This window comes from Silene latifolia, chromosome Y (genome assembly GCF_048544455.1).
Source record: "Silene latifolia isolate original U9 population chromosome Y, ASM4854445v1, whole genome shotgun sequence".
NCBI lineage: Eukaryota > Viridiplantae > Streptophyta > Magnoliopsida > Caryophyllales > Caryophyllaceae > Silene > Silene latifolia.
Window position 1 is genome coordinate 437,048,942 of NC_133538.1, and position 8,490 is coordinate 437,057,431.

The 8,490-nt window shown below is 35.9% G+C and overlaps 1 pseudogene; it reads right to left on the reverse strand.

Annotated features, from left to right (window-relative positions):
* Nucleotides 1-3,567: 3,567 nt before the first annotated feature.
* LOC141632634 (uncharacterized) lies at nucleotides 3,568-6,226 on the reverse strand (annotated as a pseudogene).
* Between the last annotated feature and the right edge of the window lie 2,264 nt (nucleotides 6,227-8,490).

Sequence of the window (8,490 nt, forward strand, 5' to 3'; positions counted from 1 at the left end):
CATTGTCTATAAGGCCTTTGAAAAAATTCTTCTTAGATGTCTGGAACTCAGTCGGCATGCCCATGTACTTCCCTATACCTTCGTTTTTACGAATTCTCAAGACCTTTAGGCCATTCCGAATTTGTTGTAACATTGTGTTTGGGCTGAAGATAATTCCATATTTCTTTTCATTAAGAAGTTTCCCCGAAGCCGTACAATAATCTCTTAAGATGCGTTTCAGATGTCCGAACGACCTGTTTTTATCTTGAAGAAAGAAAACAGAATCATCCGCAAAGAAAAGATGAGTCAAGGGGGCGACACCCCGAAAAATTTGAATTCCTTTAACCTGTCCCTCCATTTGTGCATATTCCATGTTACTGGAAAGAACCTCCATGCACAGAATAAAGAGGTATGGGGATAGGAGGTCACCCTGACGTAACCCACACTTCTATTGGAATTGCTGAAGAGGTGCGCCATTTATGAGCACCTCGTACGTGTCGGTAGTAACACACCACATAATAAGGCGAATAAGACCATCTGGGAAACCGAATTTTTTGAGGACAGCTTCGAGAAAATCCCATTTAATTCTATCATAGGCCTTACTCATATCCGCTTTGAAGGCAAACTACCCATGTTTACCTTTTTTATGTGAGTTAATCTTGTGGGTCGCTTCATGTGCTAAGAGGATATTATCTGAGATGTTTCTTCAGAAATAAATGCATTTTGATAAGGGCCCACCAGTAGGCCCATGAGCTTTAAGAGGCGGTTTGTGATGCACTTCGTGACCACCCTCATGAAAACATTACACAAACTTATGGGTCTGTAGTCTTGAACTTCCTCCGGGTTATCACACTTCGGAATCAGGGTGATGTAGGTTCTATTAGCCCCCCAAAGAATCACTCCCGAATTTAGTGTTGACAGTACTGCTTTTGTAAAGTCCCTTTTCACGAGGTGCCAGCATTTTTGGTAAAATACGGCAGGTATACCATCTGGACCCGGTGATTTCAAAGCACCCATTTGGAAGACAGCTTTCCTTACCTCCTTAGCCGTGAAAGGCAAGTTCAACTGATCTGCCTCATCGTACTGGAGTCGCCTCCTCAGGTGCTTTAAGATGTCATAGTGAGGAGCTTGAGAATCACTTCTTTGAGAGGATTGTGGAGGTGTATAAATATCAATGAAATAGGTCTTAAAAGCATTGCAGACCTTATCCGAGTCGTAGCACCATACTCAATCAGAGCGTTTAACTCCTAGGATGAAATTTCATCCTGCTCTACCCTTTACCCAGTTGAAGAAGTACTTTGTGCACGTGTCACCATCTACCAACCATTTGAGCTTAGCACGCTGCTTCCAGTAGATAGCAGCAGCGGTTGCGAATTCACGAACTTCCTCATTAATCTATGTATACTGCTCCTCTGTGCCACCATTAAAACCAGATCCATACTCTGTTCCAGTCTGTCATCAAAATCATCCCATTTTCCCGTCCACTCCGTACGTTTATCCATAGCCCATTTGTTCACACCTTGCCTTACTCGAGAAGATTTTTCATAACCTTGTAAGTCGAAGATCCATTAACTGGAAAGTCCCATGCCGTTTTTATAACTCGTAAGCAAGCCGGGTAATCCAACGCCCATGCATCTAAGCGGTATGGCTTCTTGGAGTTGTTCTTTATGAGATTGAGGTCAACCTTAATAGGGGCATGATCCGAAATTTGAATCGGGTAATGCTTGATTCCAGTATTTGGAAAGAGAGAGAACCAATCTTTAGTCACGCTATTTACGATCTACGTCAAATTCAATATCAAACGAATTAAAGCTTTGTCGAATTTATTAACCATTTTTTATATGCTAGATTATGTCGTTAGCGAACTAGTTGAAACTAGATTATACTAGCCAATTTACATTATGAAATTATAACACGATCTTAAACTAACGTTATGGTTAGATTATTAGTATTAGATTCGGGTAGTGATCAACATGTGAATTACGATGCTAATGATGATAAACAAAAAGTATAACATGGGAAAAGTGGAAAATAGTGAAACGAATGAATGATTCTAAAACATGCTATAAAACGAAAATAAAATAGAGACAAAATTAATAAAAGAAGTTGTTGCACCGTCAACTTAAATGTATGAGACGGGACGCCTGACTCGGAGTCGATCTCGAAATGTGCTCAAGTTGACAGAAGGTACGACTTTTTAAGTCGGTTTTTAGAAAATAGAAATGCGTGTTTGCGATGGTCTTTACTGAGGTCGTTGGAGGGTCAAAACGACAACGAAAATCTGAGTTCTTGGATGTTCCGGAATAGTAAGACTGCAAATTTTGTATGTATGGGAAAAGTTGGGCTCGTATATGGTCCTAAGTGCTGCTAAAATGGACGAGAACAGCTGTTTGTCAGAAGCTCTGCTTTTGCGAAAACAGGGGCAGTTTCATGGTGTTTTTGCGGGAGGCTTTGGCTCAGTTTTCTAGGGTTATAAGCTAGTTTTTCCGATGAGAATTGGAGGTGTAGAGGTGTGAGTGAAGAGTGTATGGAGTGGGATATTTATAGAGAAGAAATATAGGGTTTACATAGGGTTTCAGAGGAGGTGTAGCAGTCGGGCTCGATGTTGCTTGTGGCTGCTGTCACGAGTTTGTTAGGGTTCGGAAAGGGCTTTGCTTGGAGGTTAAGTAATGAAAATGGGTTGTGGATGTCGGGTATGGATAGGTGAATATGGGTCGAAGGGGATGCGAGGTTGGGCTCTCTGTTAAGCACGAGTAAGGAGAGGAGGGACATTGATTGGGTTGCTGTCAAGGGGTTCGAAAATGGGTTGGATGGTGGCTAAAGTTGGATTAATGCGTGGAAAATCGAGCCTAGGTGAGTGAGTGAAAATCGGGCTTACATCGGATTAAAAAATCGCCTTTTATCTCGCTTTAAAATTCATTTTAAATGAACGAAAATAATCGAACTTAAACTTGAAAATTTGAAAGAACTCAATTAAAAATTAACTAGTTAAAAATGCATTTTATTTAAAATCAATTTGCTAAAAAGTTATTATTCTAATAAACTTTTAAATCAATTTTAAGTAAATAAAACATTAAAAACCTATAAAAAATTAATCAAAACAAAGACACTTTTATTCCATTTATATCGTCAACCGAATTCCACTAATTTCGTCAGACGGCTTTTAGGGGTTGTTTGGTTCATGGGGGAATTAATTTCATGTGGGAAGTAGAAATTCACATAAATTAAGTTCTTACATGTAATTCATGGGAAATACCCAAAACTTGTTTGGTTGCCATCAAGGAATTGACACTTCCCATGAAATAAATTCATGTATGTTGTTTGGTTGGATAACTCAATTCCTATGAATTTTTGTTGTTAATACTATTTTACCCTTTTGCTAAAATTTATTACTTTACCCTTAATTCATATATATGACATACAAAATTTGATCTTAGCTTACAAGATTTAACAACATGAAAAAAATGACTATGTCCGGATGTTCCCATTTATTATCAGAAAATCTAATAAAAATAATTAAAGTAGCATAAATTATAAAAAACTATGTTCCAAATTAGGACTTAATTATAACACGATCTTCAAAAGAACAACATAACCTTTAAAAGAGTTCTATTAAACCAACTCAAAAACATAATAATCCGCAAGTTTGTAATCCAATGTCTCGAGGAGAAGTGAGTTATCACTTATTCGCATGATCAGGAATCAATAAGCCTTGTACATAAGCAAATTTGAAATCATCTGGAAGGCTGAAAACAAAAAAATCAACTTCAAGGGCATTTGTAGCGATTTGTTTTGATGCTGATATAACTTGAGCGGGAGTTAACCCTTCAATCTTCATTATCTCTGAAGTTACTTGCATTCTTCGATCGGCTGACTCAGACTCCTGTTTAAAGCAGTTAGCAAGTCTTCCCATATGTTCACCAGCAGCTTCCATTACATTACTCATTTTATCAAGTGTAGAAGAGAATTGTCTCAAAGCTTCAATAGTTTCAGTTCTAGCCCTTTTGGTTTTTCTATTTGAAGGCTCACTTAAAGGTGAATGCTCAACCTCTGTATGGTTTGGTACCTCTTGAGTGTTAGATAAAGGCACTTGCTCTTCCTCTTGGTCATCTCTCTCTCGATCCTCCATCTCCTCTAATGCATCTTGTATACTATCACCCTCTGATCCTGTAGCTCTATCTTTTCCCAAAATTCTTCCTATCTCTTCAATCAGGGGAAATGGCCTATTTCTCAGACCTGCAGCATTTTTATGGCTCTGCCATATATAAAATAAAATAATGATCAACAAAAAAATTGTTTTTACATTGAAATAAAAGAATATGAAGTGAACAAATTGAACTTACTTTCAGCCAATTATCCCAAACAGATTGTTCACAGGTCACAAACTTTCCTTCGTCATTCCAACCGAATCCACTAGCTTGTGGGCTCAACATGTCAGTAATTGCATCATAATGTTTTCGGAGAGTCTTGACTCTTGATTCAATGTGAGGCTTAGCTTTCTTTCCACACCCGGGCAATTTTTGCTCCATAAGAGATTCGATTTTAGCATAAGTTCCATTTTTAAACTGACCATTGTCTGCTTTCCAACTTCCAAGATCAAGAAGATCTTACATTGCACTAACAAGTGCACGATGTTCTTCAAGCGACCATCTTGAGCAAACTCTTACCGAACTTGCAGCATCCTTACTTTTTTTATTGGACTGAGCCATCACTACATGCATATGAAATACAGTATACTAAACATATAACACTTAAATTTTCTTGAAAAAATAATCCATAAAATAATGTATATTAAGTTATGAAACAATCAAACACAACAACTTATTGGTTTTTCCTACTTAGCAAAATAAAACAACATAATGTTTCAGCCTCTAGTTTGTAGCCAGTGGTTGTACATTTGATCTGCTAAGTTCTTTCTAAACTAAGTCCAAGCAGCACTAGTCTCCATAATATCAATACAATTGTCATCATCTTCTTCTTCCCCATCTTGGATAAGAGATTCGAATGGATTTATGTTCATATACGTTCGAATAAAATTATGCACTAATGCATACCCAAAAACGATTTTGCTAAATGTCTTTCTAGAGTACCAAGTAGCATTTCTTAGAATACCCCATCTCATTTTCAACAATCCAAAAGCTCTTTCTATGACATTTCTTGCTTGAGAATGTTTCATATTAAAGTACTCCTCTACACATGTTGGTTCAACACCATTCTTCCAAATACTCAAATGATAACGTTGGCCTCTGAATGGTGTCAAAAATCCCTCACAATTCATATATCCAGCGTCACAAAGATAGTATTGCCCTAAAATTAACAAAATAAAGTTTTAACATTCTATAACTTAAAAAGGAGATATTCTCCCGTAAACAAATTCAAAAGGTTAAGTTGTTTTTTTTTTACCTGGGGGTACTCTCAAAGGATGTTTTCTAGAAAGTGCATCGCGGAGAACTCTATTATCATGAGCTGAACCCTCCCAACCAGGTAAAATATAAACAAATTGCAAATCTCGAGTGCAAGCCCCTAAAACATTTGTTGTAAGGTCTCCTTTCCTAGTTCTAAACCTAAATTTATCTTTATCTCCAACACGGACCTTAATATGAGTTCCATCCAAAGCACATAAACAATTCTACAAAAAATAATCTAATGTTAATAAAACTAAAACAGTTTGTCATATTAAATCACTATGTAATCATTATTTCTATCTTACCTTAAACCATTTCCACCTTTCGTCTTGACAATTTTCGGTCACTAGTGGGTTTCTTGAGCAGAAGATGATGACATCTAAGGATCGCGCGAAGGACTAAATTGAAGTGTCTAGATACTGTCTCACCACTTCTTCTAAAATATAATTGAGTTCTTCTATTTTTTGTATCATGAGACAATATAAAAAGAAATAATGCAACCATTTCTTCCAAACTTGTATTTCTATTTCCTTCTAGCTTACCGACATCTCTTAGCATCTCACACAACTTACCAAAACATGCTCTATCCATCCTAAGGTTGTCTAGGCATGCTATATCACTCCCTTGAATCATTGGTCTAATATTAAATGCCTAGTCTGGACTCTTTCGTCAATGGAGTTGTCAAACGTATATGTTATCGGCTTAGGAATTGTAATGTTTAAACTAGAAAGATGGCATAAGAGCTCGACAATAGTCTCAATAACCATCAAAAGCATATGTCTGTATATAGCAATACACAAAACAACAATCTTCTTCCGGTTATTCAAAGGTAAGCGCGCCATTGTCTTATAACTTGCATAAGATAACAAAAAAAGAGTAAATCAACCTCTTGTAAGCATAAGAAAAATTTAACATAACAATGACACAAACAGGGAACACTAAAAGAAAATGTTAGGACAGTACAAATTAAGGAGCATGGAACATTAGCTAAATGTCTAAATTATATTATTGATATAGAAGAAAAATCTTCTGCAGGGTGTTTTTGCAGACTCCAATGTTATTTTGTCATCATAAATGAGGGACATCTGCATACGGGTCTAACAAAATAATCATGTGCCTCATGTCATCTTTGGAATTCAAGTGTTCAATTATCATATTATTGCTACTAATTCAAGAATCCTATATAGGCAGCAATGACAAAAAGAGTATATAATTGCCCTGAATCAGATGTAAGAAAATCAATCATGTACTTCTCAATCTAATCCTATATAAGGTAGTATCTGGCTCGTTTAACACTTGAGATGAACATAACCGTCTTAAGGAAAACAAACTGTATAAGGAGTAACATATTATTTCAAGCATAGATATTAACCATGGCGAATAAAAATCGTTTGTTAATTAAATACAAAGCGTTTTGCTTGTGACGGGCTAATCCCGTCACAAGCTTGTGACCTCTCTTAAAAAAGGAGAGGGGACAAGGTGGGTCACCCTCATGTGCTTCCCCACTCACCTTTCATGGGTATTTTGTGAGAGGAAATGGTATTTGTCACAAGTTTGTGACGGATATCGCCGTCACAAAAGAAATTTTGTGAATTAAACAAGACTGCTTAATTTGGGAATGAGCAAAAATTACCCAAGTTCCCACATTCTTTTATTCACCACAGCTCAACGACATTTCCTTGAATCTATATGTCAATGAGATTTTACCAGGAGTGAAAATTGGTCAACTACCCTTCATTAAACATTAATGTATTCGTGCAGATGAAATAAAGTAAAAACCATATTCTAGCATAACTTCATAAACTAATGATAGCAGAAGAGCACAACAGTAAAACAAACATGGAAGATTGAGGTAAAAAAGGGAGTACGGGAGAGAGAGAAAGAGATAGAGTACCTGCTGAAGTGATGATGGAAATTGCACAGGAGGAAAAAAAATTTGTGTGAAGAAGAAGATGACGGCTGATAGAAGAGGTAGAAAATTAAATGGCTGTGTTTTTAATAGGAGTTAAATAGTAAAATACGAAGTATTACTTTAAAAAACACAGGAATTGGGAATGACCAAGGGGGTGTTGGTCAGCCACTTCCTACATGATGTGGGAATTAGAGTTCCGATGGAACTCTAGATTCCTCCATTTTGGAAAAAAATGGGTAATCAAACAAGAGCCTTAAATCCCAATTCATGGGATTTTGGAATTCCTGTGTTTTTCTGAGGCAACTAAACAATCCCTTATTCTGCTCATACATTGACGTCCTATCAACATCTGGTATTTGTCGGGAGTATTATAGGTACAAGTACCGTGACGGATACAAGTATGTATCTACAATATCATTCTTTAATCCGTGTATTTCTTGTCCGAAATATGTTTCAAGAAAGCCATTTTCACCTGAGTTTTTGTCTCTGTGACAAATAAACACTAATTTCTTGTCTTTATAAATGACCTTCGTCCTCATATTGCCACATAAATGTGCCCGCCTAGTCACGCTACGCCAGGATCGGGGAAAAAAGTATTAAATCTTTTATTTTTTTTAAGATAAAATATTTGTAAGGCAAATAATAGAAACTAGTTTTAATCCCGTGCACGAAATGCACGGGTTATCTTTTTAAATATGTTTTTGAGTATATGGTAGTCGATCCTTTAATAGTTAGCCGTAATTTTTTTTTTTAAAATTTGAATAACACTGAATTAAAATGATATATCGTCTTATAGTTTCAAAGTTGTGCAAATCTAATTGAACATGTTTAATTGTCCAATTGTTCATCTAAATAAATAGGTATTCAAGAGTTTTGTTATAGTGAATATCAACTGTTTAAATATATTACAAATATTCACATATTTATTTGTAAAAAAGATTTCCTTGTTACTTATTTCGATAATAAACTTGAATTATAATATGCGTAGTCTATTTCTCTATTTGTCCTCATCGTTTGTTTGTTTCTTTTATTCTTTGTGAGGGGTATTTTAAGCAAATGCAAATTTTGAAATGGAGGGAGTATATAATTTTAATGTCACGTCATTGTTGTAAGATTAAATTTTTTATAATTATTTTTATAAAAGATTAAATTAACGAAACTGAAGTCTCAATTTGTAAACTGAGTTAATGATCT